The following is a 14,597-nucleotide window of genomic DNA, read 5'->3' on the forward strand; positions in this document are numbered from 1 at the left end:
CTACACTAACGATCATATCGATACAGGAAAACATTATATTTTCCATATTCAAACCATCCCGTTAAGAAGTGTTCTAGTAAAATCTAGAAAAATATATGAAAATACCAGAAACACTAAATATATCCATATAAAGCAATAATGTGCAAGAATGATGAGGACTTTGAAATCATAGGTGTACGACTTATCAGTGATTACATTAACCACAATACGACGCAGTTGCACTATACTTGACAAAAAACACTCAAAAAAGTCGCTACACCCCATCCAACTATTCATCGCTTTCTCAAATACTCCGGGTTTTGCCGAAAAAGAGCAACGAAAGAAATAAGCATTGAGAACTGAGGCATTGAGAACAGCACAATATTTCACTAACAACCCAACAAACAACCTCAACAACACTCAAACAAGTGATAAAGATAACAATAGTACGTAAAAGTGTAAGTAAATATGTATGAGGGTACAAACACAGTAACAGACGTCTAGTGATTTCATGCCGCGCGCCACGTGTTGCCAGCATTGTATACCAGCTACCTACAATATACAGTATAGACCTATAACCATCGATAATATAAGTGCACAAGGTGTATTTAGCGGAGTGAATTATGCCGAAGTCAGCGCGTCAGTCAGTCAGTCATTTGCGCTACACTTCGCACTCGCTTTAACGCGACGCGCAGCATGCCAAGGCCAGTCAGCCAGTAGGCACACACACTCCCAACAATATCAAGTATCCCCAGTGACTGAGGTGCGGGTGAGACCGCCGTGGCAGCTTTGAAGTTGTGCACCCACGCCGCAGATGGCAGCAAGCAGATTTGCGCTTGTGGGCGACGCAGAAAGCCCACAATGCCACCAGACTTCGCCAGCATCAGTCAGTCAATAGAATTGGCGGCTTTCGGCTTGTAGCGGTTGCTTGGCGACTTAAATCATTACCGTTGCGCCGAGTGCCGCGCAATGAAAATGATGAAAATGAGGTTTATTGAAGCGCGTTGTTCGAAATGCAAACAAATTTAAATTTCACTTGCACTAATTTGTTTTAAGAATTCTTACAGTATTAGAAGACACAGGGTATTATTGGTTAGTAGGCGTTGCGGTGCGGCATTTTAATAGTATTAGTGTAACGGTGGTTTGTTTCTTTCTTCTTTTATTTATTTTTTTTGTTTTGTTTTCCATTGTTGTTTTTGTTTTGGCATTCATTTCTGTTTAATTTATTTCAGCGTGAGGTTAATTTAATGCGTCTGTTTATTTGCGTTGAAAAGTTTTTTATGTTCAATTTTTCATTTACTTTCTTGTTGTTGTTATTTTTGTTATTTATTCTCTTTTTTATTTTTCATTTAACGATTTTTTTCTTTTGGAGAGGCGTGTGTGCAAGCGCAAAGCAAATGGAAAGTGAAAATTTTAATTGCTTAGCTTTGGGAGTTCATACTTCTTTGTTTTGTCCGTAGCATCCTAGGCTAGGCTTTTACGCCCCTAAGGGACAGCTGCGTAGATGCCATGCAATCATTCGTATTTAATGCTTATTTTTTTAGTGTTTTTTTATGGGTTGGGAGTTTCCAGTAGCTTAGATTACAAAAACACAGGGAGAAAAATTTGAACGGATATCAAGTACATAATTTGGCATAATTATCTATATGTCTATCATTTGTTTAAGCGTAATTCTATAATCAAAGCGAAATTTAATTCACCACAAGAGATAAAATGTTTGCTATTTGAAATTATTACTATTCTGAAATTAATCTGTTAAGTATACCAATAGAATATACAAAGAAGATTACCATTGGATATATTTTGAAAATTTACAAGAAAAGCCGATAAGACAAAAAGCAATTCCGTTGTGAATACCAAAAGAAAGATGTTTATAATACCCTTGAGAAATCAAATATAATACACAAAAATAAATGCCATGTGATCTCCAGTTGGCACAAAACAATCTCATCATTCTAAAAAGATATCATACATATATATTTAAAATATCTAAAAAAATTAATTGTGGAATATACCTAATATCTAAGCGTACGGAGCAGTGGAGCTACCGATGGTAATACATAGTATTTCTACTTTTTTTTTTTAATTTTGTACTCAAAATATACTAGCATAATTAACATGCGAAAAGATTCCTCAGAACCGCTCAGAACCAAACGAAATTTCGAACAAAGAGCAGTCCTATACCACCCGATATTGTACTTAGATAAGAAGAATAACAAATATACAATCTCACTGCTAAATTTGTAAATAATTTTGTCCATTTGTCTTTCTGTTAATTAAACTTATTTGTTTAGAAAAGTGAGTAGTACATGTGATACTCTGAAGAAACATAATCCGGTACGTATACCATTGTCATTAAAATTCATTCCAGATTTGTAGTTTATATGCAGAACATGCCTAGATATCAACTTCATGCTGCGGATGCCATCCCATCAACATTTCGATTTTATTCAAACGATAAAGAACGCAGACTATACTTCTAAGTTTCGTTTAGTCGTTGAGTGTTTCCCACTGTCTCTTCATCTCATAATAACAAATATCACGAAACATGCTCAAAGGATAGAGATCTTAAACTAACAGCTAATCAATATTTTAAATAATTCAATAATCATACAAGTTAAACATTTCTAAATTATATGAACCGTTGAAGCGTACCTTTAACTGCTCTTCATCTGATATTTTTCCGACCGAAGTTGCCAAGTAAGGAATTAAATTATTATTATATTATTAAATTCTGTAATTATTTTAAATCAAGCTATACCCTGATTATTTTGGAATAATATCAAATCCCACGGCAGCTATAGAACTTTGAATACATTACTTTTTCACTTGGTTGGTGTTTACTAGCAAAACTTTTTGTTTAAAATTTCCTGTTTAGGGTGAGTGCCTCAGTTAGAATTATTTGCAAAATTCCATAGTAATTAGATCTCTGAGTAGTCCCCAAGGTATTTATAATGTGATTTATTTTCTCCCAAAAGGGGATGATTTTGTAAATTACTAAATTGAAGTATTTCTAGATCTTATAAAGATAGTATTAACAAGTAAGGAAGGGCTAAGTTCGGGTGTAACCGAACATTTTATACTCTCGCAATTTCTTTATTTAATTTTATTAATTCAACACACAATTTGACCCACGCATTCGTCGTATATATGCTACAAAGTCCATTGAAAATTGGAAAGCCTAATATTAGTTATATTGGAGCTCTTATAGATAAAGTTATGACCCGATTTCACTCATTTTTGGCACGGAGTCATATTATTAGAAGAAAAATATTCCCTCTGAATTTCTTCAAAATATATGAAAGACTTACCGATATTTTCGTTAAAAAATGTATTAGAAGCACTGAGATCCTTTGTTGCTAGCAACTTTGTTGCGAGAATATAAAAATTTACTTTAGTCGGTTAGAACAACTATCGTGTTCTATAGATGATATTTTAGTCTCTCATGTTAAATATGTTTTTTTTTTAATATATAGAATTGAATCATCAAGCTTTTAGCTTACTATCATCTTTCTGATTAAGACTTCCAATTTTACAACATATTATTGAAAAATTATAATATCGTATATTTGTTAATGATGTTATTTTTCTTCTTCCTTTCCCTAAATGTGGATTTATTATTTTTTTAAAAGGTTTTATTATATTTTTGAAACCAAAAAATCCCTTATTATTATACAAAACAATTAATTTCTGATATTGATTGCCAGCAAATGAAATTTAAACGAATTAATATGTTACAAGTAAAACAAAAAACTCACCTTAAATATCGTTTTTGTGCAAGAGCGCGCTCATCAGCTCCTTTTCCACCCACACACACAGCTTATGCGAAAGTTTATTGAATTTAACACGATTTTTGTTGCGCTAGCACTTAGTCATTATTATTTTTGATGAGTACTTTATTTTATGCAATTTATTTTTGTGTCAGTTCAGCGTGTGCTCACTGCTATTGTAATGGCATGCAGTTCAACACTAACAACAACAATTTGCGCTACTGCAACAACACTTATATAATATGCGCTATTTTTGTTATTTTTATTTTGTTTTTTGTTGTTTTTTGCTGAACTTTCTATGGAAACACATTTGGTTTATTTCATTTGTAATCCTTCACCAGCACTTCACTTCAATTTCACTGCTTCAAATTCGCTTGCTGAACTTGCGCAAAGTTCAAAGTACATTTTTATTTTTCACCGTTCTTTTTTTCCGCGCATGCCAAACAATAGAATAACAACATTTTCATTTTTATCTAGCATTCAAGAATTAAACAAACAAATTCATATAGCTGCGCTGCGTTCACGCTGCGCTTGTTGCTTTAGATAATTGTTCGGTATGTTTTGGGTTGATGAAATATTTGTTGAAATTCTTAAAATACGCTCTATGCTTGGTTTTACAGTTATTTTGTGTATCTGCCGTATTTTTCATATTTTCTATATTTTCCTTACAATATTTGTTGTAAGCTTACAACTTTTTGGCTTTGTATTTGCACAACACAATATGTGTGTGTTGAGAGAATTTTTGGTTAAAAGCGCTACAAATATTTTTCACTCGAGTGTATATGTAAGTATATATGTTTGAACAATGTCACTATGCCAAAAACGCTGCGAAATTTGTCTGTTATAAAATTGCCTCACTATTTACTCACGCTCTCTTAGCTGGCGTACACCACTGCGTATGAGTTACCACTGTTAGTAGTATAGAGTGCAGTATATAAAATATCTGCCGCTATTGGTTAGCACAAATTTCAATTTTGTTATTTTACTACTAGTATTTTTGGAAATTCTTTGTTGTTGTTGTTAACATAGCCTTCTTTCATAGTATATATGTTAGTATAGTATATATATTTATTTTTTGTTCAATTTTCTATTTTTTTCTGATTTAAATTTTTTCCGTATTCGCTTTCGCTTTTAACGTTTCAATATTTTACTTTCATTTCGCATCCATAAAACCGTAAACACGTCGAAGCAAATTCAATTACATCGCATTCACTCACGCACTCTTCGAACGATATTTTCTTTTTGGTTTTGTTATTGTTTTTGCTTTTCACTATGCCATATGCGCGAATTTCCTGCTCGAGTACAATTTTGGTTTGGAGTTTTTGTTGTTTCTGTTTTGTTTTGTTTTTGCTGTTCAACTTTCACTGCAGCATATTTGGTAGTTCCAATCAGCCAGCAGGAATGAAATCTGAAAGTATAGAAAAGTATGTGATTTGTTAGTTTTCTTGTTGGATTGGTTTGTGGGTATGCTGTTTTCGACCCATCTTGCTCAGCAGTCGCACATAGTTATGGTTTGGGATATATGTAAATATCATCAACAATTAATTCGAATTTATTTACTACAATATTAGTTTCAATATTTTCTATATTAATTTATTTAATTTTTTTTTTAATTTATTACTTTATTTTTTGAATTTTAACCCTTAGTTCTTCGCCAAAAAGGGTAATTTTGACCACTATTAGAAATATTTGAAAAAAAAAAAAAATTATGTCGTGGCTTAAAATAACTTTAAAATCCATTCTTAGACAAAATTCCATGGAAATGTATTTTGTCAGGCAAAATATTAGGATGGCAATCCGCCTTGTTGTCTTTTGAATTTCGCGTCTATGTATAAAGTGCTACAGTAAAGTATCTGGTAATACTATACATCTTTGAAAGGTCTTGACATAACCTACAAAACGACGCTATGCTTGATTAATTTGGATATTGCGTTCAACAGTTATAGACGTGTAAAAATGGAGTTCACTAACGCGGAAATTCGCGCTATTTTAAAGTTTTGCTTCATTAAAGGCAAAACCGCTAGAGAAACGTTCCATGAGATTAATGGTGTTTTGGAGGTGGTACTCTATAACTTCGAACTGCGGAGGAATGGTTTCGACGATTCAGAGCGGATGAAAACGACACCATGGATAAGGCAGCCGGCGAAAGAACTGTGACATCGAATACCAATCAAATCATGGAAAACATCGAGTTTGACCGTCATGTGGCATCTCGTGATATCGCCCAGGAGATGCGAGTTAGTCACCCAACCATTTTAAATCACCTACGCAAGGCTAGATACACAAAAAAGCTTGGTGTTTGGGTGCCGCATGATTTTATGCTAAAAACCTTCTGGTCCAAATCAACGTCTCCGATATGCTGTTGAAACAGAACGAACTCGACTCATTTTTGAAGCGGATGGTGACTAGTGACGAAATATGGATCACATACAACAATATGAAGCGAAACTGGTCGTGGTCGATGGCCGGTGAATAGTCCCAAACAGTGGCCAAGTCGGGATTGACCTTCAGGAAGGGAATCATCCACTATGAGGTGTTCCCATATGGCCAGACGCTTAATTCTACTATCTACTGCGAACAACTGGACCGCTTCAGGCAGGCGATCGACTAGAAACGTCGGCCAACAGGAAAGGTGTAGTGTTCCACCAGGACAACCCCAGACCACACACTTCGTTGATGACTCGTCAGAAGCTACAGGAGCTCGGATGGGAGGTTTTATCGCATCCACCATATAGCCCGAACATAATGCCAAGTGATTACCACTTGTTGCTGTCCATGGCGAACGCCCTTGTTGGTGTAAAGTTGAACTCAAAAAAGTCTTGTGAAAAGTACCTGTCCGAGTTCTTCAGAAATAAGGATGGGGGCTTCTACGAAGGGGTTATTATGAAAAAATAAACAGATAATCAAACGAAACGGCGCATATCCGATCACTGTAACACTTTTTATAAAGCATTGAATAAAGAACAAAAAAGCAAAAAAGGGATATATTGCCAACCTAATATTACAAACAAAATACTTAAAACATATCCTATGTTCTCAATAATCTTTTATTATTAAAACGATGCTGGACCCCTTTAAATAAGGTTCTTCATCCGAAAATAAAATTGTTTCAAAAATTAATATTTTCTTATAAGAAATCTTACTGTTTAAGTCTTATACCGACTGTGAATAAGCAGCAACCTAATTGTACTGGATATTCAAAATACCATCTAACCTATATACCTACTGGGGTTTTGAGAAGTATTTGTGTAAGATATCTTTATATAATATAAATAAGATTAATTATAACTATTTTATATGCAAAAAATTATAAATATATAAGTATATGTATATATAAAGTGAATAGTAAATTCATATATAACATCTAGAACACCTAACCTTGGAGAAAAAAATAATAACAATGTTCCTCATACATATAAAAAAGATCCCATCACGTCATATTTATTTTCACATTTATTTGCGCCCTAAGATCTTAAAATGTCACGTCGAATAAAAATACTTTTAATTTTCTCCAGAGGCTAAGCATACCACGTTTTAGACAACCGAAACAATAAGCGACAATAAGAAGGAAGCAAAACGGAAATGTCAAAACAATGAGCCCCATTAGACGGGAGCTATATATGAGCATATGTATTATATATATATACATATGCAATTGCAAAGGCGAAAGTGCCAGCAGTCATTATGCCACTTCAGCACAACCAGGCAACCGCCAAACCACAAAAACAACAACACGCTGAAGAAAACAAAAACAAAACGTGACAGGCACGCGTCTCACACCTCGCACGCACGCTGCCGGAAAGCCCGAAGAGGGAAGCGCGCAAATGTTTGATTGATAAAGCGCTGACGAGCAATCTGGATTGTGGAGTGGGTGAGTATGTGTTTTCAATGATATATTTGTACAGTTATATATATTTAGATATATTATATACCAACGCATGTGTCTTGCTATTGCTGTAATGTTGGTTGTTATTGTTGTTGTTGAAAAAAAACGTGTTGTTGTCCCGTTGACATGCTGCATGTCAGAAATGCTATAAATTTTTACTTTGTTAAGGCGTAAATGGCAAACCATTAGATACTGGCGCAAAAAAATGGCAGATAAATTGCGGCACAACAATCACACACACAGCCACAAAGGCTCGCGCATTCATCGCATTGAAGTGAAAATGTTGTTGTAGCGAGAAAAAGAAGCGAAAAAATATAATAATGCTCGCATGGCACAATAATGATGTTAAGAAAATGTTTTTATATATACTAACTCATAGCAAATGGTATAGCACATCAATAGACAACGTGTGCGGTTTTCATTCGAGATATTTTTACTTTTTTCATTAATAAAGTTTAATATATTTAATGTGGAAAGAAATTTATTTTGGTATAATTCTAGTGAACTTAAAAATATTCGACTGAGAATTAAAAAAAATTTAGAAGATTGTTATACTGAGAACACCTATATCTGTATATATAAACGTTTAACCCGGAAGCCCATGTAAATAGACAACTTGATTAAGGCGGATGATTTTTAAATCAGATTTAATTATAAATAGTAAAGCTGCACTGAATTGAAAATAAAACCTAGCATTGAAAATACATAGATCTATACCATCTAGTTTTAAATACAGCCCTAAACCTTTATATAATATAGAAAGCAGACTTCGTCGAATAATTTCCAAAATTTTAATTTTTTATAAGGTAATTAGAAACAAGAAAGGAAAGACTAAGCAATTTATTGATCTATTTTTATTAAGATAACACACAATTTGACCCATATATTCGACATAAAGACCAATAGAATAACGAAATTCATCATATATAGTATATGAGGGCTGAGGTAATTTCTGAACCCATTTCACTCATTTTCACCACCAAGGTACGCTATATCCAAAACTAGATGCGCGCTTAATCTTGCTAAGGTGTCTCACATATTAACCGATATATGCGGAATAAAGCCCATCGTATTTAAAAAAAACTTATAATTATGTATATGGGAGCTAGGGGAAGCTATGACTCGCTTCTAATAATTTTTGGTACAGAGACACACTATTAGAAGAATAAGATTCCCTCTGAATTAAATTAAGATATCCGAGAGATTTACAAATATTTTCGGTAAAAAATTACCCTAAGGTACTGAGTTCTTCATATGCGATATCAGGGACCTTGATAAGTTAGTACAAAAAGCGAGACTACAAAAAAATAGATAAATACAAAGCACTAGAGAATATTCGTGAGTTCAGCCAAAAAATGAAATAATCAGAGCTCAAAATACTCGTTCTGTTAAAAATCTGATATAAATGTCGGAACTGCCGATATCCGTTCACTCTAGCATATAGTTGTCATACAAACTGAACGATCGGAATCAATGGCTTCTATGAAAAACTTCCGAATTTTACTACATATCTTCACAAATTTGGTGTGAGTTATTGTTCATAGAAATAATTTAATCTACGAAAAAATTGTTCAGATCGGTTCACTATATCATATAGCTGCCATACAAACTGAACGATCGGAATCAAAGGCTTGTATGGAAAACTTCCTCATTTTACTACATATCTTCACGAAATTAATAATAATATAATCTCCGAAAAAATTGTTCAGATCGGTTAACTATATAACCTTAATGTTTCTAGCAAACAACCCGGCTAAAAAGAATTAGTAAAATGTTTTCTTTTTTTTTTACTTACTTTTTCTTACGTCTTTAGATTTGCTTAAACACATAGTTACTAAAAGAAATGCACCTGTGAAGGGTATATTAGCTTCGGTACAGCCGAAATTAACTTTTTTTCTTGTTTAATTTTCAAATATCACAAAAGTAACATTTTCAATAGCTAGACGGTGATTTTTCAGTAATTAAAGGAGCTTGTTAGCTCATAAATGCAGAAGATTTTATAAAACGCATTTAGGATCTCATCAAAACATGTTTGCATCTCAAATAAATCAACGATCAAATTTCGAAAACGAAATTTTCAAAAATTATACATGAACCTTTTTTCTTTCATAACAAATATTTTTTAATATATTTTATGATTAATATAACTCTTAACCAACTTATTTTGAATAAACATCTTAAATCAAAACGAATAATACTTATTAATAAATTACGAAAATGAATCAATTAAAAAAAAATGTATAACCTAAACCCTTGTGATCAATCATTTGTCGTACTGTGCCTACAACTCAACATATCTACATCGACTAATAGGCACACAGTTCTCAGATGAAAGTTGTCAACAAACACGTACAACCGCAGCGAGCACGTTTCGGTTTCTCCATTGCAAAGCTTTTAACAATACTTGGCTTTCATTTATTCCAATACATTTCCACAGACACTTTTGTTTACAACCGTATTCTTTTATGCGCGTGGAATATAGAAGTAACGCATTATTCACTTAACTCTTCACGCCAAGCAAGGCGCATTCTGAAACAACAGTGCAAAAAGATGCCCATGCACACCACACATTTCATTGCTGGTATTGTATATAATAGCCACCAAGTGCCATCAAACTCTGATTTTATTTTTTTGTTGTTCTTATGAAGTGCTACACTCTTTCAGCAATCTGCTTTGTGAGCATTAAAGCTTTAATTCTGCCGCCATTAGTGGTAAGTCAACGACTATTCGCGGGTATTTTTATATGAATATGTGATTATATATGTATATGCATAACTGTATATATATTTATAAATATTTGTCTGTATATATATATAAATATAAATCGGTTTCCAGCACGTGCATGTTTATATTTGTATGATTTCGCCGAACTTGAGTGCCTTTTGAGATTGTCTGTGTCTCGGTAATTTAAATATCTTGTTTTGCTGCACGCTTACAAGCGCAAAAACAACAAAAAATATATATATTACAACAATAATAACAACAGCATAGCTATGTGCTCATAATCTCTGTGAACCAGGTATTTATTTAGAGGCCTCTCAGGCATATAAATAACTTTGTCTAAGTATATGTGTGTATGATATGTGTGGTTCTGTATGAACACAGATTTATATCTTAATTATTTCGCTTTTACTTTTTCCAGTTGTAAATGCATGTAATTGTCTGCTTTCATTTCTTTTGGATTATAATGATTTCTTGTTATTGTTGTTGTAGGACTCATATGTTGTAATATATGGAACTTTTGTAATTTTGCGCTTAGGAATTGCGTTCTATGAATACGTGTTTAATATTCTAGAGAGTAAAAGTGTTTTTTTGTCTATAAATTATGCGCATTTAGATATAAGTATTTGCTTAACCCTTAGGGTGGCAGGATGGATATTTCTTTGCAGGTGAGTTTGGTATTAAAATTGGTAGATATGAGTAGATATATGTAAGTAAGATTTAAAATACTCAAACAGAATTTTGATGCAGAATTCTTTAAATTTTGTTGAAATTGAAGACTTGAAGACACTGGAGGGTTCATTTTGAACTTGTAACTTGGAAAAAAAGACTTTACTGATTCTTCTTTGCGGAAGCAATGTTTCCTACGAATTGAAAATGAAAATAAAAATTGGGTGAACATAAAACTAAAGTTGGTGAAGATGTTACCAAAACAAGTTAAAATAAAATACCAGGGTTGCCACTTTATAAAAAATATATACAAATTTTTGGCCAAAAATAAAATACAAACAAAAATAATGTTTACATAAAATAAGGTTATAAAAGACATTTTAACAGAAAAAGTGACAGGGTTGCCACTTTGTCAAAAATATAAAATATTATTCTAAAATAAACTAATAACTAATATAATTTCGACGTATGATTGATATTACTGAAGAAATTTTAACAAAAAAAAATCACAGGGTTGCCACATTTTGCAAAATATTGTAAAAAATAATAAATTAAATTAATGTGCGCATAATCGAGAAAAAAATTACGGTGTCGCCACTAAAAAAAAAATATTTTAAATATTTTTGAAAAAAATTAGCCTATTTAGCGTTAAGAATTATGTTGAGTTCTTGCCATTAGATATTTTTTTAATAAAAAGCGTTTAAATGTCAAGGACAAAAACTTTATTTCAAAAACTGAAGATGTTTTCAGCTTTTAATACTCAATTTTTCTTAGAAAAAAGCATAGAATTTTTTGATCCATACAGAAAAGTTAACATATATGAGAGTTAACACATCGTTCTTAAGTAACATCGTTCATAGTACAGACAGTTCTTTTATAATACACCTTCGATTTTCACTGTTTATTCGACAGTAGAAATGAACACGGATAATTTTGATCATTGGAGAAAACTTATAGATTACTTCAACTGATCATTTAAAATTTAAAAACTTAAGTGAATATTTCAATTTTGTCTGTAGAGTATCATAGTAATTTTGACCTATTACAATGAGATTTTAATATCTTTATTCTACTTTCATAACCTAAAAACTATGATTTTTTAATTCGACTAATGGACTTGACGAAAATGTGCAAATGACAGCAAAAGTTTTAAGAAATTGTGAAAATCTTCAAATTCCCTATCATAAAAACTTAAAAATATTATATTAAAAGCAATGTCTTTATTTAACTTATATATTATACCAATTGAATATAGAGTGGAACTTCCATAACTCGAACTTCTAACTCGAAGATCCCCATAACTCGAACACTTGAATTGGCAATAGCGTTAATAGATATCAAATTTCGTACAAATTTCCTTCCATAACTCAAACTTCCTTAACTCGAAATTCTTCATAAGTCGAACTTTTGAATGGGCAATAGAAAGCAACTTTCATACAAATTGTCTTCTATTAATCGAACTTTTCGATCATGGCATAATACAAAATTTAAAATTTTACTATCAAGGAACAATTTTAAAGGAGTCCCTATATTCGTATGGAGGCGAACAAAAAATATAATATTACACTTATATATTTCATAAATGCATGAGATACAGACGTCAAGGGTCAAACAATGGCAAAGTGCAACAATCAAAATTACAGAACACATGTTTTAATGTATTTAAATAATACTTTTTGCGAAATAAATAAATAAAACTGTGTATAAATCTATATTTTAAAGCTTTTTTGAAATTTTTTTGCTTTAATGATAATTCTATAACTCGAAGTCTCTCAACTTTTTTGTGGATTATGGTGATTCGAGTTAGAAAAGTTCCACAGTATGTCAATTATTTTCAAAATATTTTCAAAATCAATAAGAAAGTAAATATATCCATACTAGGTATTTTTCAAGAAATTTCGTGACATTAAATAATATTACTCATACCAAAAACTGTATGTTACTGTTATTTTATTAAATAAAAACTTTATTTATAAAAAGTCTTTTATCTAAAATTTTTTATTATTATTTTTTTTATTTTAATTTTTAATTTTAATTTTCTTTTCATTGTTTTAATATTTTATTTTTTTTTTTTTTTTGCAAACTTTAAAAATTAATATTTTTCCAAACCACATTTTGAGCCATTTGCAGTGCATTTTTTTGCGATTTTCATTCCCCACAACTTTATCGACATTAAATGTCAACCCGCTCATCTGCTCGCACTTAACATGATTTTTATCGCTCCACTTAAAGGACTCGTTTCATGTTCAATTCATATGCACGTTCCAGTTCATATTCATGCGCAAAATTTCTACTGCTTCGATAAAGGCAAAACAGCTCAAGTGTGTCACAGCGAACGAGCGAGCATACACCTTCCAACATTCATACAAACCTACACCTACATTACGAGAGACATATGTGTGTTTACTTCTCAATACATATGCTCCGAGTATTTTGTTTACTTGTGCCAACACCCGAAACACACAGCAGCACTTAGACAACACCAGCCACACCCACCCACAAGCTAACCCCTTCGCTACACCCACTCCACACTCATTCGCTAGCAAACACTTCTTATGCCAAAGCACACACACCGGCGCATTCTTACTTACTTCCTTTCATGTCGTGGTTTTGTCAATCGTTTCTGCTCGTTTGTTTCTTGTAATCCTTTCGCTTTTTGCTGTTGTTGTTTTTGCTTTTGCATTTCCTTTAGGTGGTGAGTACTTAAATTTTTTATTGCATACTTTAGTGCCGTTTTAGCAGTTATGAAAACCGATAAGATCTTTATCATAAGACACAGCAAAAAATAAAAATAAAATTAAAAAATGAAATAGAAATAAAAAAAATAAAAACAACAAAAACAAATAAAATGTTTTTACAGTCGCCTGTCAGTCATGTGTTCTTGAGTGGTCTTTAGCAACATATTCTTATGTTCTTATTCACCTTTTCATATTTCATGATTTTGACAAACGATTTCGGGCTTTCTTCGCGTTGACAGCATGAAATTAAACTTTTATAACGGTTTTGCTTTTTGCTTCCTGCCAGGCAGCCAGGCAGGCAGGCCTGTCACATAAAATGGCATGTACTTAATGTTGTCACTTTGTGTTTATTTGAGTTATGTTTGCTCTATGCCGGTGTTGCGGCGGGTAAGGGTTCTTGTCAGAAAGGTCCTTTCGTTTTTTGTGGGATTTTCATAGCTTCTTTTCATCACTCATCAAATGTCGGAAGCTTATTTTTCTTATTCCCTGTCCAATGCCATTTGTCAGCATACTTTTGTGTCAGTATGTGCTTGTGTTTTTGTATTGAAAGTGTTTTGCGTGAAAATTAAATATTTATTTTATTCCGCATTTACAATTCAATTCTTCGAGCTTATTATCCACATTTTAAACACAACATGTGCTGCCAATGAATTCGTATATTAAAATTGGACCTTTTTGTTTTGGATTATTTGGAATTTTTATTGAAGAGTAAGCGTTTGTAATATAAGGAATTTTATCGTAGAATATGTAAGCCTTTGAAATTAGTAAGGATAGGTTCGAAAAATTCATATTTATTTCTGTTTGTAAAGGTATTTATGATACAACTAAGCTCCT

At 32.3% G+C, this 14,597-nt stretch overlaps 1 protein-coding gene across 2 annotated transcripts in view; it reads right to left on the reverse strand.

Moving 5' to 3' along the window:
* Window positions 1–14,597, reverse strand: part of LOC105210652 (uncharacterized) — a 367,952-nt gene that overhangs the window by 292,217 nt on the left and 61,138 nt on the right. For both annotated transcript variants that reach the window (XM_054231241.1, XM_054231240.1), the window contains exon 2: window positions 3,738–5,157. The gene's annotated coding sequence lies outside the window, so the exon portion shown is untranslated. The remainder of the gene's footprint in view (window positions 1–3,737; window positions 5,158–14,597) is intronic.

The sequence above is a fragment of the Zeugodacus cucurbitae genome, chromosome 5, assembly GCF_028554725.1.
Source record: "Zeugodacus cucurbitae isolate PBARC_wt_2022May chromosome 5, idZeuCucr1.2, whole genome shotgun sequence".
Taxonomy (NCBI): domain Eukaryota; kingdom Metazoa; phylum Arthropoda; class Insecta; order Diptera; family Tephritidae; genus Zeugodacus; species Zeugodacus cucurbitae.